This window comes from Panthera onca, chromosome D3, assembly GCF_046562875.1.
Source record: "Panthera onca isolate mPanOnc1 chromosome D3, mPanOnc1 haplotype 2, whole genome shotgun sequence".
NCBI lineage: Eukaryota > Metazoa > Chordata > Mammalia > Carnivora > Felidae > Panthera > Panthera onca.
In genome coordinates, this window is record NC_138350.1 from 69,221,457 (window position 1) to 69,249,095 (window position 27,639).

At 43.9% G+C, this 27,639-nt stretch overlaps 1 protein-coding gene and 1 long non-coding RNA gene across 5 annotated transcripts in view; one reads left to right on the forward strand and one right to left on the reverse strand.

Annotated features, from left to right (window-relative positions):
* The window catches only part of MAPK4 (mitogen-activated protein kinase 4), a 153,806-nt gene that overhangs the window by 10,539 nt on the left and 115,628 nt on the right, over window positions 1-27,639 (forward strand). The window lies entirely within an intron of this gene.
* Window positions 22,534-25,485, reverse strand: LOC144613947 (uncharacterized). Its single transcript, XR_013551450.2, has 2 exons — window positions 25,400-25,485; window positions 22,534-23,106 (listed from the first exon to the last, which is right to left on the reverse strand). It is a non-coding gene; the product is annotated as an uncharacterized LOC144613947 (long non-coding RNA).

The following is a 27,639-nucleotide window of genomic DNA, read 5'->3' on the forward strand; positions in this document are numbered from 1 at the left end:
CCTATCTTCTAAATCACACCGTGTCTCTTCAGCTGTATCTAATCTGCAGATAAATCATCTCTCACATTGTTAATTTGAGTTACTGAATATCAATTCTAGAATTTCTAGTTCTTTTTCTAGATCTTTAATGTCACTTTTATATAGTTCCTATTTCCTTGTTTTGAACTCTTTAAGCCCAATTTGAATCTCCATGAGCATAGTAAGTACAGTTGTTTTCCATTTCGTATGTCATAATTTTTCCATCTGGAATACTTATGCAGCTGTTTTTTCCGTCTGTGATTCGTTCTGATTATCATGCTGGTTCATATTATGTTATATCTCCTTATGTGCCTGATTATCTTTGAATGTGTGCTAGATATTGTTTTGAAGAAATATTTGCACGAATATCAGCTCATCAATTTTAAGATGTATTTTTCGTCACCCTTTAATCTGTGAAATTCAGATGTGATTTACAGTTGACGGAGTCCTACATTTATAGGTGGTACCTAAAATAGTAGGTACCTAACATTTTTTCTTTTTCTTTTTCACCAGTACCTGAAATAGTAGTGCAGTCATATAATTAGTGATATTTAAGATTGATGAAATGCAGTAATTTGAGGCTTTGAGTGGTGCTGATAAAAATGACAGTTCTAGAGAGGATTTTAAATAGCTTCTTCAGGCTTTTTGGGGTACCAGCAATTCTGGATCAATCTGGGGACTTGAGATTTTCTAGCCCACCCACATCACATGAAATCAGACCAGTCTGTTTTTGTTTTCTCTTATTCCTAGGGTCCCAACCGTAAGTATAAAGTGGTTACCAGGTCTTAACCCTAGGGATGCCCTGGCCCCCTGGCCCTATAAGGCTCACCCTCTGATGGGGTGAAAGTGGCCCCTCATCCCCAGGCCCACGTCTTTGGACCTCCTCCTCCCAGATCTTACATTAGAAGACCCTCCCCATCCTGTTAGCTCTTCTGTGCTTTTAGGAGAGATTTTTTAAAAACTATTTTGTCCATATTTCTCTGTTGTGTTCATTGGGAAGTTTAGTTCAAATTACCCAGTTCACCACTGCCGGGAAGGAGGCAGAAGTGAGTCTGAACTACCTTAGAGACTGACAGGAGAGGAGCACAAAACAGCTGCTGCCCTTTGCCTGCCCATGACCAGAGAACTTTCTCCACCACTCCCAGTATGTCCTGGTCACAGCTGGAAAGCCAAGGTTGGGATGAATACATTCCCGCAAAGGCCCAAGCTAAATGTAGATGTATTTCCCTACATAGATGAGACTAATCCTTCAGGCTTTTCCTAATAAGGCAGGTGACCTGGCAGCGAAAGCTGTTCCAGGAATGGCATCTGGAGCCCCATCAGTCATCAGTCTCCATCTGGCTTCTTCCTTCTCGTCCACACCGGCCCACAGAAAGATGTGAATTTAGGACCAAAGGACATAGTAAGGGAAGAAGATGCTTTCTATTCCAGCAACTGTTAAGAAGCAAGACAAGTAGACTGTGTTTTAGCTAGGTGAGATTTCTTCCATTCGACATGGTGCCCAACAATTCTATATGGGAAGCAGAATTTTCACCTATGGCCAGGGCTAGTCCTTGTGGAGACTGAACTATTCGTGTCCAGGCTCAGGAGTCGGGGTGGCCCTTCTGGGGACTCGTGTGGAATCTAACGCTTCAAAAGAAGCTTATGTAATCCTTTCTGGCTTTTAGAAGTCACATGCTTTTCCATGTGTTCTCAGGCTCACTAGCCAAATGTATTTCCCCCCTACCTTCCTCCAACTCTGAGAGATGTTTTTCCCAACTTTCCTAAAGCCAGAGCATTTTACGGTGAAAAAACCAATGTGCTAAGTTTGAAAAGGTTGGGCAGAGAGGCATGGAATGGTGGGAATCCCTCTCCACCACCTTACTCCACTTACCTTCCCAGAGCATCCATTGCCTTGTTTTAAAGGAGGCTGTTATTTTTATTTTGGGGGACCTTTCTCCCTGGGGAACCTCAGAGCTGTCCTCTCCGAAAATTGTCATCAGCCCAGGAAACCACAAGTCAACTCTCACTCTTCAGGTGTGTAGCTGTTGGGTGAAGCAAAGATCCCTACTGTGCCAGTAGGGATCTGCCCCTCTGGAAAAGGCTTGTTTTGTGGGAGGGTATCCCCACCAACTTTTGGGAGACCACTGTATACCATGAGGCATTTTTGGTATTCCACGATGATTTATCCAGCTTGTTTTTATTTTAATTTGATAATAGTTCACCCATAGGAAAGATTATATATAACTCAGTCCACTCTTGGCCAGAAATAGAAATCCTCCAATTAGGCTTTAATAACCGTCCCTTAGAACAAATCTGTGGTTCCATTCCCAGGTAGTTCTAGATTGTGACTGATCCCTTTGGAAGAAACGATAAATGACTTAATTAATTTTGAAGAAGCAAATTTTCTATTCTCCCAGAAAATGTACCCTCCCATGATTATTTTTAGAGGCAGAATTACTATAAAGCCCCATCGGCCATAAGAATTTATGAACCATGATGTCTGAAAACTCTTCAGCCTGAAAGAAGTAAATTAATTCCTCCAACATGATTCATGTTAGGTGCAAGTCCAAATTTCTTTTATTTATCAGTAACGTAGGCTCTTAAAGTTTTTTTTCTAAAGATTTGTAGGTATTTTGAGATCCATCAAGGCCTCAAAATTTCTATTGTCAGATTTCCCATTTATTTGAATTTACTTTTTTTCCAGCCGTTTTGAGACCATTTTGTCTGCTAATAAGAGATAATATGCTATGATATCAGTAACATATGTGAGAACCACAGGGAGTTCAGACAAAGTTAGCCAAGCAAATCTCTGTACTTGTCACAGAGACCAGCACATTGCCTTTTCTGTGTGGTGGCAATGGCACTTTTTACCAAATATTCAGACATTTTTAGACGACTCAGAGCAGCAAAGCATTATAGCACTTTCAGCAGGAAAAAAAAAAAAAGAGAGAAATTCAGAAATAGAAAATGATTTTATTTGTAAGAGGAGAATCAGGAAGATGATTGTAGTAAACCACTTTGGAAGAGGAGGTGAGAAATACAGAACAATAGAGTAACTACACTCAACTGCTTTGAGCTTTCCGGATTGGAAGAGAGCCAAGGAGAAATGTCTTGACCAATTATTACAGAGTTTTAATACCCATTGTGTACGACTCGAAGGGGGCTTGAACAGTCCCACCCATCTGCTATGTAATAAAGCCAGTGAAATGTGTGCCATCGAAATGACAAGAACCATAGGATGTAGGAGTAAGGAGAGAGACCATTTTTTAACAGTGTGAGTGAGAGTATGTCTGGTAAATAGTCCTGGGCATGTCATGGCCTGAATAACTGTTCATTTTTTCTCTACGTTATCATATTCTTGAGCTGAATGGAGATTAAAGACAAATAAAAAAAACTTGGGTCCTTGTTAATTTTGTTGGATGAAGGATGACAGGGAGTTATGTGTCCAATGTGAAAATGCTTTTAATTTATTAAATTACTTTAGCTAATAGCTTAAAGTCTTGTTTTTAAATTTTTGCGTATACATTCATTCTTTAAAAGTTACTCAGTGAATTTGTTAATGCTGAAAACCCCTCTTTTTTTAATGAGCATTCTTTGAAAGTGAACCTGAAATGAATGTATGGAACAAGAGGAGATAAAAAAATCATTGACTTCTCTATTCCATTTTTCAGAAGCAGATCTGCAGAACCAAAGGTGTATTTATCAGTCTTCTCAGGGCTGACTTTTCTCTTATTTAACCAAAAACAATATGGTATTTTGCTCTGTACTCCTGAATTCAAGAATTGGCTTCCATAGCATATTAAATAACCTTGTTCTGTTCCCCTTTCCTATTGGTAAGAAATAATAATAGCATTATTATTTAATTATCACCACTAAAAGCAATGTCAGATTTCAGTAATCTAAAACTGTATGGCCTTAAACTGAGATTATTTGAAATAAGATCTTTGTTCTCCAGTAATAGATACCTAGAAAAGAAGGTGTCTAGCTGTAGATAGAGGGGGTAGATACGAGACTGTGTACATGTATATTTATGATCATGAGCCAGTCTCCAGCTTTTTTCTGGAAGGATACATAAGCTGTTGTTAGTCGTGGTAAAGTAAGAAGCTCCTGGGGATCGAGAGGGGTGAGGGAAGGCATTTTTTATTTTTATCTTATACCTTTTTATACTATTTAATTAAAACAATAACCACATTTTTATTTAGTAAGTAAATAAGGGGAAAATTAAGAAGGTGAGAGAAAGAAAAGAAGCCACTGTGTAGGATAGCCCATCAGTTCTGAATTTTATCTCTAGACGCCTTTTTCAGCAGAAATTCTGGTTTTTAGAAATCATCAGCTCAAAATCGATAGGGACACATGCTCAGTAGGTCCTCCCCAGCTTTGTGTACCTTCCACTAGACAGCATTTTAGCAAGCCCTCTCTGTAATGCTGGTGTTTTCTTTGTGCCTCCCAGTGGCCTGTCCAGTATGTTGGGTCTGTGTTATAGGATTCCCACTTGGCAGATGGGAAGCCTTGAGCTTGGGGAAGATGGGTGGCTTGTCTTATGCAACAGAATCACTACCTGGGAAGTCCAGAATTAGAAGCTGTCTTCAGTGTTCTTTTAACCCTAACTTTACTAGAAACTTTTTTTTTTTTTAAGCTTATTTCTTTTGAGAGAGAGAGAGGAGGGGCAGAGGGATAGGGAAAAAGAGAGAATCCCAAGCAGGATCCACGTTGGCGGCACAGAGCCCAACGCGGGGCTCGAACTCATGAACCGTGAGATCATGACCTGAGCCGAAATCAAGAGTTGGATGCTTAACCCACCAACCCATCCTAGAAACTTTAATAGAAAGAACTTTACTGTTGCTTCTGGACAGGCTTTTCTAAATGCTCCAAGCTGCCTCCTCTCTGTTTTCATACCATAACATCTGTTTCATTTTCTTTAATCATGGTTAGATGTGTAATTGTTTTCCTCATTAATTTTATCAGCATAGGCCATCTCTCTTCTTTCCTTACCACATCTGGGACAGTATGGTGTGTATATTAGTTACTTAATCTTTGTTTTAGGGAATTGGTTACCCAAAGTACTTTCTCCCAAATAATTATCCATTTTTAGGAAAACAAAGTAATACTCTTAGTCATTTCCACTAGGCTAATGTCGTTGTCCACAAGCAAATTAGAACCACATGATGTTTGAACTGGAAGAAAACCATCTTTGCAAGAACTTATTCTCTTGCTTTATAATTGAGGAACCTGAAGATCAAATAACTTGTTCTGGATCACACAGGGAATTAGAGGTGACATGGGACACAGAGCCCATGTCTTTTAACTTCCAGCCCAGCCTTCCTCCTGATGCAACAGTGATTACAGAGAATGATTCCCTTGGTCATCAGGCATGTAGATAAATGGTCAATGCTGGCAAAAAAAAAAATAGGTCACACTAAATTAAAACTGTGCAGAGGTAATCTGAAAAGGAGGAGGTGTTGGGCTTATTTTTCTAAGTTTTAATGATTTTGCAGGTGTGCCTTTTTTAAAAGCATGCTTGTTATATAAACATCAGCATTTCCACCAAAGGATTCACAGTAGATGGTAAGTATCCCAACCACATTTGTTTGCGTTTTAGTAAAAATCACCCTCACACATTGGGCAGATCGAGGCACACAGCATCAAAGTTGTGAAATGAGGAATAATAGTATTTTCTGTCTTACCTATTGGTTTCTTAAAATGTGAGCCATGTCTGGCTCAGACCTGACCTGAGAAGTTACCTTCTTCAGCAGAGAGCAAAGAGCCCTCTAATTCCTAAATTTAACCTTGGGCATTTAACCCTCAAAAGCCATTTCCAGTTTTCAAACATGCTGAGAAGGGAGCTGGAAAGATTTTTTTTTTTTTTTTTTGGTCTGAAGGCACCCAAAGGAAAACCAGAGACATTCCAGAAAGAGAGAGAGATGGTACCCAAAGTGTGAGAACTCTGGGAGCCCTGAGGGTAGGATTCACTAGTGAGAATGCCGTTTTTATGAATTATGTACCTTTTGTGCCATTCCCTGTCAGATTCATACAGCCAGTTCACACTAGCTCCAATAGGCAGGGCTGTAAACGATGTTGTGATAATGGATGTCTCTAAAAATTCCATTCGTGTGTGTGTTACACACACATGCCCAGGCTCCAGCCCTCAAGACTGATGTATGTGGTTTGGGGGTGGGATCCAGACATCAGTATTTAAAACCATGGTTCCCCAGGGGTGCCTGGGTGGCTCAGTTGGTTAAGCGTCCGACTCTTGATTTTGGCTCAGGTCACGATCTCACCGTCCATGAGGTGGAGCCCTGCGTTGGGCCCTGCATTGACCATGAGGAGCCTGCTTGGGATCCTCTCTCTCCCTCTCTCTCTCCCTGCTCCTCCCCACTCTCTCTCAAAATAATAATAAAAAAAAAGAATAACAACAACAACAACAACAAAACCCCACTGTTTCCTGAATTGGCTGCACGTTGGAATCCCTTGGGGAATTGTTAAAATGCTGTTGCCTGGGTCCAGCTCCAGAGATTCTGGTTGAATTGGTCTGGGCTCGGGACTAGACATCAGAATGTTTTCAAAGCTCCTCGTCTGTTTCTGATATGCAGCTAAGGTTGTAATTCACGGGTGAGTGAGACCTGGCTTATTACTCTGTGCATAGCAGGTGTTCAATAAAAATAAAGTATGAAGGGAAAGCTAGCTCCAAGGGCTTATAAGAAAAGTCAGTGCTAAAAAGTTGTCCATTTCTGGTTCTTTGGACATTCCCGTCGGCCCGAATGTGTTACGCAGTGATCTGACGTGGAGTGGGTGACAAAACCTAACACATTCATCTCACCGCCGTAGCCTTTGTTGTGGCCATCAGTGGCACGTTCAGCTGCAACCGACAGCCAGGGTCTTCCTAATTGCTCTGTTCCATTTTGTCTACTTGTCACAAGAGTGGCGGCTCTGCCTGTCATGTGGATGTGTGTCTAACACTGTCCGATGTGTCTAACACTGTCCTTTGGAGAAAAATAGCCAGAAAGCGGCTTCTGTAAGAGCAAGGTGCTCCGGCCATGGATTTCGCCTGGGGTGAACTCTGTCCCGTGCAGCCAGCCGCTGCGAGAGCCCGCCCACTGCTCAGGGTTAGTGAGAGCTCCCTGAAGCACCGCTCGTGAGTTGCCTGGTTTCCTTTGTTCCCTAGGTGATTCTTGTTTAGTCCAAGGGGTACAGGGAGGGGAAGTGTTTCCGCATCTGGCTCCAGTGAACGCAGCTGCTTTCAGCCGTGGAGAGGCTCCACCATCCTGGAGAAGGGGAACTTGCCAGGCAGAGCTTACTGAGCAGAATCTGAACTGCTCCCAGTGGCCTTTGAAGGCTCCCGGGCACCGGTTTTCAAACTTGAGTGTGCACTAGAATCCCTTGGAGAAGAGTTAAGCTACAGATTGCTGGGGCAACGCCCAGATTTCCTGATTGGGTAGGACTGGGCTGGGGCCCAAGAACTTGCATGCCTAACATCCTCTGGGGTGGTGCTGATTGCTGCTGCCCTTTGAGAACCACTGCTCTAGAAGGAAGGACACAGATGGCACCAGCGTTGTTTAGAGAAAGGACATTATTTGATTGCTGCAAGTCTACCTAAGGGTCATAAGATGGGGAATTAAAATGACCTCCCAGCCCGGGGCTTCCATGGTAGCTCATGGACAGGAGGCGTTGTGGCTCAGAGGTGGCTTGCGGGAGCAGGAATCTTGGAGGGTGGAATCTTGGAGGAGGAACAGGGTTTTGCCAGGTCAGGAACATGGAGCAGGGTTCCAGGAACGTCATGGGCAAAGGTGAGGGAGAACATGAGAGAGGCTGGCATGGGGAGCACACGTGGTTTAGGGTGGTTGGCAGGGAGAGAGCTTAGTCTGGATAAGCAGGCAGAGGCCAGATCCCCGGGCCGGTCCTCCGAGTAACATGATCAGATTTGCCTGCAAGCTGGAAAAGCGGCCTGGCAGGACGGTGCGCCTGCAGGAGACACAGGAGCCCACCCAGGGAAGGGACCAGGCCACAGGGACGTTGCATCACCCTCTGCCTCTGCTCAGTATTTCAGACTTTTCAGAGCCGTTTCCAATAAGTGCTTTAACTGGCTTTTTGAACATTTACTGTGTGCTTTTAAAGGGAACCAGGCAATCATTCTTTGTTCCCCCTACACAGATTGTTTCTCAAGGAAAAGTGAGTTAAAATAAATGTCAAGGGCAGCCTTGAGGGGTCTGTGTGGAAATGAGTGGGGCAGGCCCACCGACTTAGCTTGGATGAGATCCTCTGAGGGTTGTGTATCTTTTGGGGAGCTCTGGGTTTTTCTTTATTGGTTCTACCTAGGAGGCACGCCTCCCTCTCCTGCTCCTGCCTTGAGAACAGATTACAGACCCAAGTCAGAGGCCAGCCGCCCACCTCCCAGCCCTTCAGTTTGGGGGCTTACCTAGGGCAGTCTTCTAAATTGATAGTATGGGGCACCTGGGTGGCTCAGTCGGTTAAACGTCTGACTTCAGCTCAGGTCATGATCTCACAGCTTGTGAGTTTGAGCCCTGCGTCGGGCTCTGTGCTGACAGCTGGGAGCCTGGAGCCTGCTTCGGATTCTGTGTCTCCCTCTCTCTCTGCTCCCCGCCTCAAAAATAAACATTAAAAAAACATAGATTGATAGTGGCCTCAGGATGGCTCCTCTCCTGGGCATTAAGGAGAGACAGGAGTTTCGGAAACAGAGCGGGCCCCCCCTTGCCCGCTGCAGTGAAGGAGTTGTGCCCGCAAAATGAACTTGTGTTCACCGGAGAGGGCCGCGTTCAGTAGGAACAAGTGCGAAAGGCGTCGGCGGGAGCAAGTTCTCGTCTGCCCTGGCCCATCTGAGAGAAGAGTCAACACTGATGGATTTCGCTTGTGGTACTTCTCCCTTCATCTGGTAATGAAAGTTTGATTTGTGGTTTCGTCTCGTAGGGCTCTTCATCACGTCGTGATTGATCCGTCTCCAACAAGTGGCTCTTGAGGAGATCGATTCCGCCAGGTCTCATCATGACCCAGAGAGACTGACAGATTTTTGTAGGCTCTGTCTCCCTTGCTGTCCCCTTTCCTCTCAGGCTGTGGGGTCTCCCCATTGGCTGAGTCAGAGGCTCCCCTGGAAGCCGTGAGTGGGCTGCGGCTGGGGGAGACAGGGATCTAGACTGACGACCAGCATCTGTGAGCAGTCTGTGCTCTGAGGTAATGGCATCAAGATTGATAGGTCACCCGTTTCAAGGTGGCTTTTGCTGCTTTAGACCAACATGGTATATATGACAACAGCCTGCAGCGTGGGGAGCTGGCAGCCCGCCTCGGATTGAAAGGGTGGGTAAGAACAGAAAGTAGTGGGCATGACCCACTGTCCATGTTTGTCCTGGTTGCTGGTCAGAGGAAGAGAAATGCTGTCCAAAGAGACACGACCTGGATGCCTCACTGAGTGCTGTCCCAGACATTTTGCTAATGACATGCCCAACTGGACTCTTTTGACAGGGCTGCTAAAAATGTTTGGCTAGCTGTCCCAGGGGACTTCCCTTGAACTTTGGCTGGCTAATGCAAAGCTGCTCTTATCCAGATCCCATCTGCTGTTTGTCCCTGAGTGAAGTTTGCTGTACTCTGGGCGCCATCTTGGAAGTCTTGTTCTTAGGTCATGTGGGGGGGGGGGGGGGGAGGGGGTGCTGTGCCTTCTCTTTCTCTTTTTCATGATGTTTACTGTAAACATTTTAATCTGAGAAATTAAAGCTATGAAATAGCTGGTAGGAAAATTGCGTCATATCTTTAACGCTCATTTAACACCCTCTACCTCATTCGGCTACTCCAAGAAACCTGTTGAGAAAATAGGAGAGGTGTTACCATCTCCATGTCATAGATGGGAAACGGGTAGCAGGGAATGAATGCGTTGCCCCAAGTTTGGAGTAATTCACAAGGTCAAGAGTGAGAGCTGGAGCTCAGGCTTCTCAAGTCTCTACCACCAGAGCCTTCCAGCATCCCACTAGTTGGAGCCCCTGCATGGAGGCGTGGTGGACACGTCCAAAGAGTGTTGAGCAAGCCAAGTGGGAAGTAGGAACACATAAAAGACTATTTAGCCTCTCAAGACCGCTGCTGAATAAAAGATTTTAGCTCTTTGCTGCACAGAAGGGTTTGGAATTCCCTGTCTAGATAATTGATGATGTCATTTACGTCAGTATTTCTGAGTACTCTTTCTGAGACATTCTTTTTCATTTATTTACTGCTGCCTAACAAACCACCTCAAAACTTGGTGTCTTAATACAACAATGACTTACTGTTTCTCACAGTTGTATAATTTGAGCAGTGCTTGGCTGGCTGATTCTTCTGCTCCATGAAGCATCAAATGGGACTACTCATTTGGCTGTTCTCAGCTGCTGATTGTGTTGGGCTGGACCAGAAGATCCAAGAAGGCTTCACTCACATTCCTCACACCTCCATGCTCCTCGGTGTGATCTCTTTCTATGTGTGGCTTGGGCTTCCTCACAGCATGGTGGTTTCAGGGTAGCCAGACTTCTACATAGAAGGAGTAAGCAGAAGTTGCCGGTTCTCTTATGACCCAAGAGTCCTGGAATAAACATCACTTCTAGCACCTTCTGTTGGTGAAAGTAAGTCACAAGGGCAACCCAGACTCACAGGGAGGAAAAATAGACTGTACCTCTTAATGTGTGGGCAGCATGCACATACAATGTTGGGAGAAGTTGTTGGTGGCTAGATTAGGGGTCTGTCAACCACAGTAACATTCATGTGTCCACTTGCTAAGAAAAACATATATACCATTCCTGGATATCTAGGGATATCTGAAGAAGACTGTCTGTTAAATACACCAAGCGTGCATGACGTGTTCAGGGATAGCAGGGTGAGCCCAACATGAAAATATGGTTGAGGAGCAGCCCTTGAACATGGGTCCTCTGGCTGGTTGCCAGTCCAGGCCCCTTGCCCTGGCCTCTTCAGTGGGACTGCCCATAGTTTCAGGAATCATGGCCTTGGTCCTAACGATTACTTGATGCATACAACCCAAACTCGATTCAGACAGACAGACATGGATGGAGGGAAAAAATTGGAGAAATGAATGAAAAGGTATCCCAGTAAGTGGTAGAAAAATATGAGCTCTAACTGTCATGATAATGGTACATCCAGAGCCTTTTGGATTGCTGTTCAGATCCAAATAACATGGTCAGTGCACTCCTCCAACTGCTTGTAGCTGGAAAATGGTTCTCTCTTTTGTTGCAATCCATCCATCTGACCTCGTTCTTACTTCCTGAGCACGCTTTTCTTTCTAATTGCATTGAGAGCATTGGGTATAGGCATTCAAATTGCAATTAACAGAGAATTCACAAATGGAGCTTCTGTCGTTCCGTGTGGCTGTCCGCTCACCTGCAAATTTGCATTGCCAGTGTATTTATAGAGCTTTTTGTTCTTTTCAAAGAGTTTTAATATGGGTTATTACATTTCATGTTCATGGCAGCTCCACAAGATAACACTGAGTGAGATTGTTTCCCTTGTAGAAAGAAGGAAATTCGAAGTCCAAGAATGGCAAAGGAGTGGCAAAGCCAGACTCATGCCCTGTATTTCAGTGTCTTCCCTTCTGTTCCACACTTCCAGCTTGTAAAGTGCCTGTCCTAATGCCCAGGGCAAGGTGACAGCTGTGATGAGGAAAGAGCAATTTGGGGACTAAAGCATCTGTTAGTAGCTTAATAATGGCCTTGGTCGTGAAGTTAAGATACAAAGATAGGTATTTTTAACTTGAATTTCAATTAGTGGCATAAAAACTTGCTATTTTCAGCCGGCGGAGGGACCACCAGGAAACACACTTTTTACCCAACCCTGATAGTACCTTTTTCTCTGGGAGGGGATTTGAGCTCATCCACTCATGGACTTGGGCATCATGTAGGAGAGGGATAATGGGAGCTCTCACATCAACTGCTGAAGCATTTCCATGAAGCCCACCTGATCAAAGCTGACCAGGAAGTGGACAGTTCAGGGCTCTGTAAGCAGTCCTGCAGACCCAACTCAGAACACCTCACACAAGTTAATGAAGAAACTTTCTCAGTAGCAACTAATGGGCTTTTCTGCAATGTTAAAATTAGAGCTAAAAGGTAAACATGTATCGTCGGAATGGAATAACACTGTCATATCATATGGGAAAATTCTAGTGTGGATTAGCAATTCCATATGTATTTTGTGCCTTTAATGAACCAATTCTTCTTGACACTAGAGGTCAAAATCAAGGCTCTTTCCCTGATTAGGTTTTTCTTTCTAAAAGTGATAATGCGGGGCCCCTGGGTGGCTCAGTCGGTTAAGGGTCCGACTTCAGCTCAGGTCATGATCTCATGGTCCATGAGTTCAATCCCGGCATAAGGCTTTGTGCTGACAGCTTGGTGACTGTAGCCTGCTTTGGATTCTGTGTCTCCCTCTCTTCTCTGGCCCTCCCCTGCTTGCACTCTCTCTCTCTCTCTCTCAAGAATAAACTTAAAAAATTTTTAAAAAATGAATAAAAGTGATAATGCTAGAGTAGGTGAAGGGGATTAAGATTACACTTATCAATATGAGCACTGAGTAATGTATAGTATTGTTGAATCACTATATTGTACACCCGAAAACTAATACAACACTGTATGTTAACTACACTGGAATTAAGAAAATAATAAAAGTTACAATGCTTATTCAAACTCTTGGTACAACAGTTGGCCTTGTGCTGGCTTTGGATTCATTTGAACCATAGGGAAATGGGCGTCTGGTTCTTCATGGATGAATCAGTAAAACCATTATAATAATATTGTCTCCTGTGTTTATAGCTAAGTCATTTCTCGTCTAGGACTTTATCTCACAGCAACTCTATTCAGTGGGAGAGTCTGGGGAACTAGACGTACAGAGAAGATCCCACAACTAACTAATAATACCATAAAAACTGGATCCTGGGCTTCCCACCTTTTGATTCTATGTCCTTGCCTTATCCTGCCTGTGGCGGATGTTCCCAAAGGCTGGATCTGGCCACAGTCATGTTGACTTAAGATATCTCTTTTGGCACCTGGTAAAATTTAGGCTCCAGTGAAACTGATGAAGCTGCAGCAGGCTGACCTAGGTGACCATGCAGAATTTGGTGACTTTAGAAGATGCACTGTTGCCGGTTATTCATCCAGTGTGGCCAAGGGCAGCCTCATTAAACAAGCCTTATATCTGTTTAGGGCATTTGTGGTTTACAGTTTGTGGTTTACAGTTTGTGGTTTGCGGTGTCTGTTTGCGGCATCTGTTTGATGCATCGGAAGATGAAGCGTAAGGCACAGGTAAACGTTAGAGGTCTTGTTCTGTCACCATTTTTCCCGAACGAAGGAGGAAAGTGGCTCGGAAATATTAAGTGAGTTGCTCAAGATAACACCTCTGGTATATGACAGCATAGGGCTCAGAGCTCAAATATTTCTGGTATCTGGCCCTCCACTGGCCCCTCATTTCTGATTTCAAGGAGCTTCTCCAGCTTGGCATCAGACTTCATAGAGATGGCTTATAATGAGCACCTCATAAAATGCTGAGATTGATTCTCCTCTAAGAAGAGGGACAAGTATGGTTTCTGACTGCCACGGTTATGAGAAATGCAACAGCCTCTTCCAGAGCAAGGACAGTTTTAATCAGCCAAAATGGCCTGGGAAGTTAATTAAGCAGCTCATTTTTAAATGGAGCCAGTGGATGAAAGGCAATGTGAGAGAAGGGCAAAGGACTTAGGAATGAGTGTGTTTTAAAGGCTTGCAGCCCCCTGCCTGTCATGAATAAGAAATGGGGCTGGGAAAACACGAGAGGCCCACAAGAGTTGAAGATAAAGAAAAGCCCAGGAAAGGGTTCAAGGACCTGCCAAGTGACTCCCATAGGGAAACTGCTTGGTTCCTTGTTTGGAGGAGGGAGTACTTGAGGGGCAATAAGTTTTCGACAGATACAAACCTTTGAAGACCGGGGCTGGAGAAGAAACAGCCCCCCATGTAGAACCAAGGACAGAAACCCCCCTTCTCTCTGAGTCAGAACAATGCCATTACCCCTCATCGTGCACTTTGAAAGATCTCAATAGACAAACCAACGACGCGACTGGCCTTCAGACCAGAGGAAGCTCCCAACTCATGAGCCAATAATTCTAACTCCTTCTCTTGGTGTCCAGCCCTTCTTTCTCTCTGTTTTGTTTTCTATTACCTATGTGTGACTGAGGGCACAGAGTGGTTTAGATTTCCTTACATCGGTTAGAGGCTTTTGTTTCCAGGCAAGTTGGGCACTTACTGGTTGACTGAAGTGAGAAAGTATTGATTGATGGAAGCAAGAGGGTGGTCATTTGTTGCCTTCATAACTTGTGAAGGAATTGACTTCGAGTCATGGGATTTTAGAACTGAAAAAAAAGGAACCTCAGAGACTGTCTAGTCTTTCATGTAACACAGGTGTCTTTTCTGCAGCTACCAGAATAGATGGCAATTCAGACATTTTTGGAACACTTTGAGAAAGTTAGAATGTACTGCCTGTGTGCATGCTGCCTGGTGAGTTTGACTCTTCCATTTGTCAAATTTTTACCCATTAATCCTTACCTAGCACCTGCTGTGTGCCTGATGCTGGCACGAGTCCTTTATGATTAGGCCATTGATCCAACATGATTTTTATCTCTGTTTTACAGATGAAAGAAACTGAGACACAGGTTAAGTGACATGCCCAAGGCCATATAGCTAGAAAGTGACAGAGATAGGATTGGAACCCAGGCAGCCTGTTTCCACAGTCTGTGCATTTAACCAGCAGTTTGGCTGCCTCTCTAAGACATTTCTAGTCATTTAAGGCTTTTTTCTTATTTTGAACCAGCATTGGCCCCTTACAGTTTGTACCCCAGGGTCTTTCCCATGATGATTCATCAGTTAGTTTTGGATAAGCCATCATGCCTTCTCATTATCTTTTCTTCTCCAGGCTGGCAATCTTTACTTCTCCCAGCAATTTCTCATGTGGCATGATTTCCATGCCCTTGGTGTTTCCTCTGGTTGTATGCCAATTTCAGACAGCCTCGTAAAAAGCACCTGAGATTTAAGGTCAGACCCACCTGGGCTGGGATTTACTAGCTGTAAATACTTGAAAAGATACTTTATCAGTCTTTTGGAGCAGAGGGTCCTCCATTTGTGAAATGGGACCAACTCTAAACTCCCTGATTCATTGTTGGAGCTATATACCTACGATGACAACTATATTCATTCCTCTCATCTGTAGATTCATACAACCCCAATCAAAACTTTAGCAGGCTAATTTGAAGAAATTGACAAGTTGCTTCAAAATGTATATGAAAATGCAAAGGTTCTAAAATGACCAAACAATATTTAAAAAGGAGAACAAAGTTGGAAGACTTGACCTGATTTCAAGACTTACTATAAAGCCACAGTTACAAAAGCAGTATGATACTGGTATAAAGAAAGACAAATAGATCAATGAAACAGAAGAGAATGCAAATAGACCCACACATCTTCAATTAGTTGATTTTTGGCAAAGATGCGAAGTCAGTTCAACAAGAAGGGCTTTTTAACAGGTGGTGTCGAAAAAAAATTATACCGGTTAATAAGATGAACCTTGACACTGACCCCACTGGACACATCAACACTAATGAGTTAAATCATAGACTTAGTGTGAATGCTAAACAGAAAACTTGAAGAAGAAAACACGGGAAAATATCTCTATAATTGTGGATTAGTCAAAGATTAGGACACCAAAAACACTAATCATAGTAGGAAAACAGGATATATCGGACTTTATCAAAATGAGATATTTCTTTTTGTGAAGAAATGTTATCACGAATATGAATAGGGAATCTGCAGACTGGGAGGAAATATTTGCAACACATATAAATAAGTAGGACTTAATATGTAATAGTTGATGAACTTCTACAAGTCAGTAATAAAAGACAAACAACCCAGTGGAAAACATGAGCAAAAGACTTGAGTAGATACTTAACAAAAGAAGATATACAAACTGCCAGTAAGGAGGTTATACCATTTGTCATAAGGGAAACGCAAATTAAAACCACAATGAGATACTATTCACAACTGCTAGAATAGCTAAAATCAGAAAGCCTGGCAATATCAGATGTTGGCAAGAATATGCAACAACTAAGATGCTTGGACCGTGCTGGTGGGAGTGTAAGATGATAGGACCATCTTGGAGGACTGGTTTGTCAGTTCTCATAAAGTTCGACCTACATCTGCTCTGTGGCCCACCTATTTCACTCTTAGATCCTTATGTAAAAGAAATGAAGACCTATGTCCATAGGAAGACTCATATGAGAATGTTCACGGCAGCTTTATTCGTAATAGTCCCAATCCGGAATCAACCCAAGGGCCCAACCACAGGGGATGGGTAAAGAAATTGTGGTATGATCATGGAAAATGGAATAATACTTAGCAATAAAAATGAGTGAAATACTGATGCATGAGACAGAATCTCAGAAACATAATAATGAGTGAAAAAAAGCCAGGAAAATAAAGTACTTCCTAAATGCTTCTATTTAAGTGAGTTCAAGAAAAGACAAAACTGGTGGTAGAAATCGTAAGAGTGGTTGATTTTGTCAGGAATGGATGGGAATTGCCTGGAAGGCGGCATGAGGAAACTTTCAGGGGTAACAGGAATATTCTGTATCTTGATTGGGGTGATGGCTATATGGGCAGACATGGTCACCAAAACTCATTACGTTAAATACTTCATATCTATGTAAATTCTGCCTCAATATTAAAAAATAATGATATCTGAAACTGAATAGGTTGCGATTTACTCTAAACAGTATCCAGTGCCATGGGGCTGTTACTCCTCTGACTTAAACTCTCTGGTTCTATTAATGTGGCCTGAGGTTGCATTAGTTTTTTGTTGTTTTTTTTTTTTCTTTTTGTTGTTGTTGTTTTAGCAGCAACTTCCTTACAGTCTTGCCATTTATGGCATTTGTGGCTAAGGAAAACGGCCAAGCCTCTCTTCCTTTTAAGTGTGAATTGCTACCAAGCAGTGCTCCTTTCTGCAAGCCTCCTTTGTTTACCTAAATGGGTCTATATGTATCCCCTGAAGGAATGACTAGAACGAGATAAACAAAGGAGGTATTTCAGGAGAGTAATGCTGTAAATCATAAGGACAGCTTACAGTGAACTAGTACTTCATGCCAAGTACTCCTGTAGAGCTTTACACATATTTACCAAGTGGATTCTCAGAACAACTCCATGTGATAGGTGCTACAATCATTCTCATTTTATAGACAAGCTGATCTGAGGCACCAGGAAGTCAAGTGACTTGTCCAAAGTCATCTGGTCAGTAAGGGATGGAGTTAGAGTTCAAATCCTAGTCGGGTCTGATGCTCAAATCTGTGCTCTTAGCTCCCATGCTACGTTATGTCTGATCCCTGGTTTGCTTCTTCTGCTTGATGCTTTCCCTCTAATTGACTTGATCTGTCTCTGGCTAATCCTCTTAGAATAGCTCAGCGTAGGTCATACCCCTAAGGAGCATCATACCAGAGCAGAAATTTCTTGCAGGACTCCTGTGGGAGAACCTGTTTATAAGGAGTGGCTGGGCACAGCGAGGGAGCAACTCTCATGATCTTCAGGTCTTATTTCACGTTCAGCCTTCCAGGTTTCTCTCCACACACCAAAGCTCAGAGAGGTCCTTAAAATAGCATCAGTCATCCTTGAGATGCATGCTGTGTTCTATGTATCTACCAAAATAGATATCAGTGGCATAAAGTCAGATTGGGGAAGCACTGCGTGGTATTATTTCTTGTCTAAGAGGAAGAGATTTGGCAGTTATCGTTGGCCACAATTCCATAAATGGCAAAGAGTGTGATGATGCTGGGGTAGAAAAAACAGCACAGTCTCAAGCCACATTAATAGAAATAGCATGTTCAGAGCGTGAGAGTAACAGCCCCAAAACACCTCATCACTGTTTAGAGTAAATCTTAGCATGTTCATTTTCAGATGTCATTATGATTATTTTAACATTGAGGTAGAATTTACACAGATCTGAAGAAGTATTTAGTTCAATGAATGGTTTTGTTTTTGTTTTAGAGAGAGAGAGAGCATGAGCAGGGGAGAGGGGCAGAGAGAAGGGGGGGAGAGAGAGAGAGAGAGAGAGAGTGTCTTAAGCGGGCTCCACACTCAGAGCGGGGCCTGATGCAGGACTCAGTCTCACGACCATAAAGTCCTGACTTGAGCCAAAATCAAGAGTCAGACACTTAACTAACTGAGCCACCCAGGCGCCCATAGTTGAATGAATTTTGATGACCATGTGCACCCATATATCTATCACCTCAGCCAAGACACGGAAGAATGTTTTGTCACCCCAGAAAGATTCTTCATGCCCCCTTCCAGTCAATTCCCATCCACCCTCACCAAAGGCATATTTTGATCCAGAGAGAAGAGGTCTTCTGGATCGGATTGGGACTTTTCTTTACTAACCTTTACCCAGGCACTTTGTACATATCACGAACCCAGGGGAAGAGTCCCTTAGAAGTGGGTGGCATAAGAGTGGAGATTAGCTCCCTTCAGAGACAGATCCAATCTTATCAGGTAGAAACACTAAAAACTGATGATGTCCATGCCTAATGGCCAACCCTGGATAATGCTTACCTGCACTAAAATCATGACTCCATCCTGCTCATTTTCTTTCTAGACCAGTGGTCCCAGGGAGTCTTGCTAGATCAAAGCATAGGTTTCCGGTTTCATATCTCACAGGGAGTTGTCATGGAGCATTTAATTAACTAGAAAGTTCCAGGTGGTGGGTTATAATTCTTATTTAGACCTTTTAATGATCTACTTTTTAAATAGTCTATGTCAAATTAGCCTTAAAGTCAAACAGAAAGAAGACATGAGAACACGTTGGACCAGGAGGCACCCACAAGACAGGGTTATGCCACATGTGGGGGAGGTGCTTAACATGTATGCTTGTTTTGAGAAGGCATACCTGGCTTTACTCCATCCACGGTTCAGCATCGTATGCACACTCAACCTCTTTGGGCTGCTGAATCTTCATCTGAAAATTAGGAGTAATGCTGTTTCTCATTCTCAAGATTATTGGTTAATGAGATATTAAGTAGTTAGAGCTCTAAAAATGTATAAAAGAGGTATGTCATTAAGGAGCATTGCCATCTCTACAAAGCCATCACAAAGCCATCACTACAGCTCCTTGAAGAAACTGAGCTGGTGGGGAAAAACCCCAATGATGGAATTTAGGACCATAAAACAACTTTTTCAGTCCCTCTGTGTTTGAAAATTCACCCTTAGTCCTTCATCCTTCAGAGCCCCCTCCCCCATTCCTTAACCCCCTCTCCTCCAGGCTGAAACCTGTAAGAAATGTTAGATCTTAAACTTGATCTTTTTTTTTTTTTTTAATTTTTTAATGTTTATTTTTGAGAGAGAGAGAGAGAGACAGAGCACGAATGGGACAGGGACAGAGAGGGAGACACAGAATCCAAAGCAAGCTCCAGGCTCCGAGCTGTTAGCACAGAGCCAGCACAGAGCCCAATACAGGGCTCGAATCCACAAACTGCGAGATCATGACCTGAGCCAAAGTTGGATGCTCAACCGACTGAGCCACTCTGATGCCCCGAAACTTGATCTTCTAAACTGAGTCAACTGACTTTAATATTAAACATCTACCACATGCCCAGCACTGTAAAGATTATAAAAATGAGTAAGAAATAGCTCCTCCCCTCCAGGAATTTACAGCTTGATCACATGACTTATATCAGGAGGAGAATCCCAAACAAAATGTGCCCTGTTTCATTCTCTGACCAACACTTCTTACTAGTTTGTCTTGATTTGTCCAAGTCTTTGCTTTTTCCCCACATTAATTAATTCCTGGATTTCCTCTCCACAGTGAACAGTGGCCTCACCAAGAACGAATCCTTTCATGAACTTCTAATTCAAGACACAATTTTTTTTTTCAATAATCGCTGTATGCTTTGAAAGAGTCATAAGTAAACTTGATAATTGTGCTATCAACTTATAGATAGCATTTGTTTAAAACATTTCCATACACCTTTATCTTTGTAATTGATGCCTTAAGCTGACTTTAAAAAAAAATTTATTATTATTTTTAATGTTTGTTTTTGAGAGAGAGACAGAACACAAGCAGGGGAGGGGCAGAGAGAGAGGGAGACACAAAATCTGAAAGCTGGCTCCAGGCTCCAAGCTATCTGCACAGAGCCAGACATGGGGCTCAAACTCACAAACCGTGAGATCATGACCTGAGCCGAAGTCGGACGTCCAACCTACGCAGCCACCCAGGCGCCCTGACTTTTTTTTTTTTTAAACTAAACACCACACTTTTCCTGGATTTCACCAGCTTCTCTGTTAATATCTTCTTAACTGTTCCAGCATCCCAGTCCAGAGTATGGCATCTTATTTAGTTGTCATGCCTCCCCAGTCTCCTCTGGTCTGTGACAATTTCTCAGTCTTTTCCTTGTTTGTTCATGACCTTGGAAGTCTAGAGGTGTGCTGGCTTAGCACCATGTGGCATGTCCACCAATCTGGATTGGCCTGATGTTTTTCTCAGGATCAGACTGGAGCTGGAGTTACAGGTTTTTGGAAAGAACACAGCGGTGAAGTGCCCTTCTCATCACGTCATCTTGGGAGGTATATGACATCTACAGACATCATTGATGGTGTTAACCTTGATCACTTGGTCAAAGAGGTGTTTCCCAGGCTTTTCCCCTGTAAGGGTACTCTTTCCCATTCCATACTCTTTCCTTTGGAAGTGGACCACTAAGTCTAGGACATCCTAAGCATCACCTCCTAAAGCAGAGTGTCTACATGTATTATTTGGTTGAATGTTTTTGAATGGAATTAATATTCAGCCTCTCTAGTACAGTGCGGTTCAACCTTGTGCTAAATTTCATCCTTGTTCTGTGCTTTGAGAACATTAGCTAATTAATCCTAATTAGACATTATAGCAGAATCTCACCAGTTCTCACATCACTGATTTGTAAATAGAACAGTTTTTCTAAAAACCTGCCAGTCTTTTACTTCACGTCGAAGCTGAGATTTATAGAGCTGAAGTCTGTACCTGTGAATGTATTTCTAAAGAGCTTATCTACCGAGCTTCAGCATGGGTAGGTTTCTACCAATATTTTACTTTGTATTTTCTGCTTTCCTGTGGAGCATTATCTTAAGTCATTTGAAAGAATGTTTGTGAAAAGAGCCTTGGATTTTAATCTATTTATTATATTACAATTTCTAATGGAACACCTTCTCTAAGGAGCGCAAAGCCGATTACGATACCTAATTAGGTAATACGTGCATTCTCATAAAACTCCAATGTCCTATGAGTTGATTTCCAGTGGAACAGAGTTTGGTATAGGATGAGTCTGTCTTGGATTTTGTCTGGTAGAATGCATTGTATTTGGTATTTAACATACATTGTCTTGTGTGTTATAATTAGTTTCCATTTACATGCATTTATGCTTTTCTCCAATCACACTGTAAAATGTTTTGAGAGAGTAGTCTGTGACTTACAGCTTTGTCTCTAGTGGTGACGAGCGTGTGGCATCTGTGGTAAACGTTGTTGGTCATGTGTCCAACATCCACGTGCCTCTTTCCTTCTATCCAAGAATCCCAGTTTGTTCAGGTACCCTCTCTTCCTCCTCAGCCAGACGTTTCAGGAGAAACTGAGCCACCCTTAGCTCCAGGGGTGGATCTGAATGGCTTACGGGCGTTCATCCTCTTTGCTCATGATTAGTTTAGGATGTGCCTATGACCCTAAAGAGGCCAGTGAGACAGCTTACTGGGGGTTTCTGATAAAAGTTTCCTCCAATTTAAGGAAAGGGTACAAGGAAAGGCGAGATGGTTCCTTTCCCCAGGACACTGTCACGTGTAACTTTGAAGATTGGAGCCACAGGAACCACTCACCTCCAGTGGAAGCAGGAAGCCAAGAGAATCTCAGGGAAATGCTGTGGCTGCCAGTGTTGTGAAACAATAAATGTACTTACTGTTTAAGCCACTTGGAGATACCGTTTCTCCTTACTTGGGGCCAGAGGCATCCTGAATGATACAGGATTATCAATAAATATTTTTATTTGATGGATTTTAGTGCCAAAGGAACCCTTTGGCCTCTTTGGAAGAAGGGATTAAAATTGAATTAGAAGCACTAGTTCCCTTTAGGAAGGTAGTTTCACACCAGTTAGAAAATTCTAAATAATAGGGGTGCCTGGGTGGCTCAGTTGGTTGAGTCTTGGTCTGACTCTTGATTTGGTCCGACTGTTGATTTCAGCTCAGGTCTTGATCTCAGGGTCATGGGATTGAGCCCTGCATCAGACTCCATGCTGAGCACAGAGCCTGCTTAAGATAATCTCTCTCTCCCTCCGCCCCTCACCCCCATTCTCATGCTCTGTCTCAGGAAGGAAGGAAGGAAGGAAGGAAGGAAGGAAGGAAGGAAGGAAGGGAAGAGAGAAAGAAAAAATTTTAAAGAGTATGTAGTTCTTATTCCTGTTCATTCTTTTCTCACAAACGTATTCATTAAATATTATTTTAAACTTTGGTATGGTTTATGACTCAAGAACATAAAGTAAAATAGTTGGAATGCATTAGATTGGTCTGTTTTATTCTAGAATGCCAGTAGTGTGATTTCTGGGGTCATGAGGTGGTCTGGATTGTAGCCTCTCCTGAAATAACATGCAACTCTCTCCTCCAAAGGTGGTTTTCTATCCCTTCCACCCTTCTTCGGTGGCATCCCTCTCTTTCCTTTTCTTCTGGCCATCCTCGTGTGGGGAGATGTCCCCCGGGCTGTCCCCACACGCAGGATTAGCCCCCTCCACAGCCTGCCCAGGTCCTGGCAGTAGGATGCACCCCTTCACTAGAGCCTACCCTTGAGATTTCCCCCACTATTTCTCAGAGATCCTATTTGCTGCTTTATGGCATCAATTTGTGACCATCTCATTTCTTATCAGGACTTTGCATGCTGACATCTATTGGACTCCACTCCCAGGGATCTTGTTTCTCAGCCTTTTCCCGTGATCTGCTTGATCAGACACATTCTATACTCTGCTCGTCTTCCTTTGCTGGTCCTGCTGCCCCCACAGGTGCTCAATGTGAAGGGGTTACCAGGAAAGTTCTCTCCATCTCCAGGGACACTTCAGTTTGTTTTCTCTCCATCCTAAAGAAAAGGCTCATTAATTTGGCATCTTAAACCTTAACTCAGTAAGTAAATTTCTTTTTTATCTCCAGTCAACAGATCAGTATTTCCTGGCTTAGGAAATTCCCCAGCTTTATCCTCTATATTTTTTGACACTGTGTTTTTCAAATTATTTTTCTCAGACTGTAGTCCTTAAGGTGCTTGTAGAAAGATGATGCCATAGACTTAGTCATTTGAGAAATGCTGCAGACCTTCCCAGAGTCACCATGCATCTGAGCACATTATAAGGTCCGTGCCCTTGATCCAATGTAAAGACAAAAGACAACTGTGTAGCTTGTTGGGTCATTACTGGCCCCCCCCCTGCCCCCCAGCCCCAGGGGTTCAGTAGTCTATGGAACTCACAGAGTAGAACTTAGAATCTCCTGAACCTCCCAGAGCTTTGCCACCTGTAAGCCTCTGCTTCGGATGGTGGGTGGTTCCTTGGAACATCCTCACTCCCTGTCTTTATATCAGAATGGCCAGCCCTCCTCTGAGCCTGGAGTGTCCATGTGATAATTTACTTTAAAATATTTCCAGGGGCGCCTGGGTGGCTCGGTCGGTTAAGCGTCCAACTGCAGCTCAGGCCATGATCCCGCGGTCTGTGAGTTTGAGCCCTGTGTCCGGCTCTGTGCTGACAGCTCAGAGCCTGCTTCGGATTCTGTGTCTCCCTCTCTCTTTCTGCCGCTCCCCCGCTCGTGCTCTGTCTCTGTCTCTCAAAAATGAATAAATGTTTCCAAAATTTTTTTTTTAATATTTACACATGAGGGGCACCTGGGTGGCTCAGTTGGTTGAGCGTCCCACTTCAGCTCAGGTCATGATCTCGCGGTTCATGCGTTCGAGCCCCGTGTTGGGGTGGCTCTCTGCTGTCAGTGCAGAAGCTGCTTTGGATCCTCTGTGCCTCCCCCCACCCCTCTCTGTACCTCCCCTGCTTAGTCCTCTCTCTCAAAAATAAGCATTTGAAAAATATATGAAAAAATATATTTCCCTATGAAAGTTGCAGCAAGGAGAATGGACACGATTTAACTTCATTCCACACCCTAAGGGTAAGTGCTTAGCATTTGAAATATCGTAATCCAGAGTCCACATTCCATAGATAGCTACTTAGCATTCCAGGTATCCTTGAAATCTGCACCTGAGGGTTAATTAGCATAAAGCAGGTAAGATACGATTTTTCCTTGGTGTAATGAGTGGTGTTCGAGAGCAGCGATTGGTTGGGAAGATGGTCCAGGCCGCGCCTCCTACCTGACGAGAAGAATCCCACAAGCCCAGGCAAAGTTGGGCGTCTTGGGGTCCTGAAGATGCTGCTTCCTGGAGGCCTCCTGCTGCTTGTGCCCAAAGCAGGCTTGGCCGGAATCTGGAATATTTTCGCAGCCTTTTGAGAAGCAAGGTGCTGGCCGAGGGCCAGGATGGGGACTTTCCTGAGCTGCAGGAGCTGTTCATGTGACTGTTTGCAGGCTTGCTAATGAATATTAAACAGTTGGCTGAGTTTTATCTAAGACTTGCTTAAAGAGAGTCATACCTGGCATGGGGAGGGTAGGAGAGAGGGGCTGTTTGGCTCTCAGCTAAACCAGAGGCTGCTGATAGTTACCAGAAGAACCTGGCAGACAGTTTGGCCTGTTAGCAAAGGGGTCAGTTGTCCTCAGGCCATGACAACAGGCTCAATCCCTGTCCCCATTCTCACTGAGCTCAGGGTGATGCTGACCAGGGCAGAGAGTGGTCAGCCACCCCAGAGCCCTGCCAGCTCCGTGGGCTTTTAGTTCCCTGATCTCTGTTCCACGGAGTAACAGTGGCTGCATTAGGGACCTCTGAGTGACTAAGGCACTCAAGGGACACCCACATCTCCTCGTGCCCCGTGACTGCCACCAAGAGGTGTTTCCTGGGTGTCCTGCCTTCCTCATCTTCCTACTCCTCCCTGCCCCCACATTCTTGGGGTTCTTGCAGGAGCCACTCCTGTACCGGGAAATGCCACACTGTCACCCCCTCCAGAACCCAGTCTTCCACTTCAGTCCCTGTGGTCACTCTTGTCTTTTCTATGCCTCAGAGTCTGCACCTGCAAAATGGGTATAATAATAGTATCCCCTTTATGGGCTTGTTTTTGGGGAAACCACCTTATATAGGCAAAGCCTCTAGAACGCTGCCCAGCAACTTGTAAGCATTTGTGTGTGTTCATTATCCACCTCCTCCCTCCCTCTCTCCTCCCTCCTCTCTCTCTCTCTCTCTCTCTCTCTCTCTCTCTCTCTAATTATCAAAGCGTTATCTTAACAGGCGGACTCACCTGCTTTATACCACAAGGAATGGATGAATTCATTCCTCCATAGAAGGTTGTAACAGGCTTTTGTCAACCAGGATAGATGTCACAAAGACCTTGTGCTAACATTCTGTAGCTTACTTGGAAGAAAGTCCCTTTGGTCCTTGGAATTTATTTGCTTTTGGTTTACATGGAGCTCTAATAAGCATGATTTGCTTTCCTACCCACAGAAGATTTTTTTTTCCTTTTAAGACTATTCCTTCTTTTTTTTCCTCCTTTTTTTTTAAAATTTAAATTTTAGTTAACATACAGTGCAATATTGATTTCAGGAGTAGAATTGAGTGATTCATCACTATAAGAAAACAACCTTTTTTTGAGAGAGAGAGAGAGAGAGAGAAGATCCTAATGTGGGACTTGATCTCACGACCGCGAGATCATAACCTGAGCTGAAATCTAGAGTTGGATGCTTAACTGACTGAGCCACCCAGCTGCTCCCTCACAGAAGATTAGAAATAGCAAATTAGAAGGAACTTGTATGAGGCAAGAAGGGACTGGATAGTGAAGAAAGAGTCATATAAATATAAAAATGAGACAAAAGCACTTCCAAATTCTGGGATCATTTGAGTAGAAGAAAAGACAAAATAGTCCCATCCCTCAGTGGTTGTTGTAAAGCCCAGGATAAGGATGGCCCTGAGTGATGGAGACGTGATTAAATGATTTTTAGCATGCTTTGTTTAATGAGGCAGGAAAGTAGGTGACAAACTTTAGAACTTCCAACGAAGTGGTAAATGTTAAAGTTTCGATGCTGAAAGTGATCAGTCATCCTTCTGTTATTTGCTAAGGCAATGTACATGGCATACCCAGTGCCCGGATCATCTGGATACAGGAATAAGGTTTCCTTCACACGGTTCCAGCAGGTCGTGTTTGTAAGATACCCCCTAATCCATCAGATGCACGCTCGTTTAGCAGAGAAGCAACCCCCAAGCCCGAGTCCCGTTGGAGCAGTATAGGCACACTGAGAAAAGACAGAGACGGAGAATACAAAGCCCAAGGAAGAGACCAGTGCCTGTAAACACGGCAGCTCTTTTCTAAGTCCTATTTTTACCATCTGCTCTTTGTCTCTCCCTAGAAGGCCTTACCCACGGTTATGTTTTGCTAAGTTGAGAGCAGATATATTTTAGACGTACCAGGGAAGGCCTGTGGAATATTTTGCTTTGGGCTGCAAAGATGGTCACCAGGCCACACTGTGCTGAAGTTTGCCTTGGCTTTTTAGCTGTGGCCGGTCCTCCGGGGAGGTGCCCTGAGCAGGGGCTTGGTCCCACCAGGGACTCAAGCATGACCCAGTTTGGATTCTCACTTGTGTCTTCCTCAGAGATACATAAGTTGGTAAACAGGTAAGGGCTTTGGAGGTCTGTGACAAATGATAGGGCAGGAAACAGCCTTAATTACTGAACCTGTTTCCCCATTAAACAGGAGGATGATAATTACAGTTGACATTATAACTCCCGCCATTTGTTAAGGTCTTACTTTGTACCAGGCACTGAACACGCATCAACACCTCAGCTCAGACGCTGTCAGCCCTACCAAGTAGCTACTTTATATAATAGGAAGATCAAAGCCCAGAGAGGTTAAGTGTCTTATCCAAAGTCACACAGCTAACTAGAGAAGGACCTGAAGTCGAAGCCTAGACCTATCTTGCCCCCAAGGACCATACTTTAACCATAGGGTCAGCACCAGGGATGATCATCTCCTTTCCCCTGGGACCCATGTAGCCTTTGTGTGGAGGAGAGAGCCAAGAGAGGAATCCCAGGAGTATGTTCTGAGGGAGGAATGCCGAGGAGAACCTGGGTCCACCTGGACAGGGCCTTGATGAAACCCTGCCTGACCATAGCGCTTCTCCCGGAATGGGCCCCCTGCCCTAGGCACTGTGCCAAAACACAGCAACAGCAGAAGTGTCCCCTCCCACCATGCGAGGGAAATTCTTTATGCCCCCGCTACGCCCATGGCCAACATGTGCTTACTCTGGGTTTTTTCGGGGTCACTTCTGACTGGACAGTTTGATTGCTGATCTCCTTAGAAATGCAGTCCAGGCCTGAGGCTGCTTTTGTTTGGGATGCGTCTCAGGGGCAGCTAAGCTGCCATTCCTTCCAGGAGGTGGAGGGCAGAGGCCCAGCTGCTCAAGCTTCCTTCCAGTGGCCAGGACATCCGGAGAGGACGCCTGCTCTCCTGGGAGGCCCTGGCCCTCTGTTCCCCCTCTTTCCAGCTGG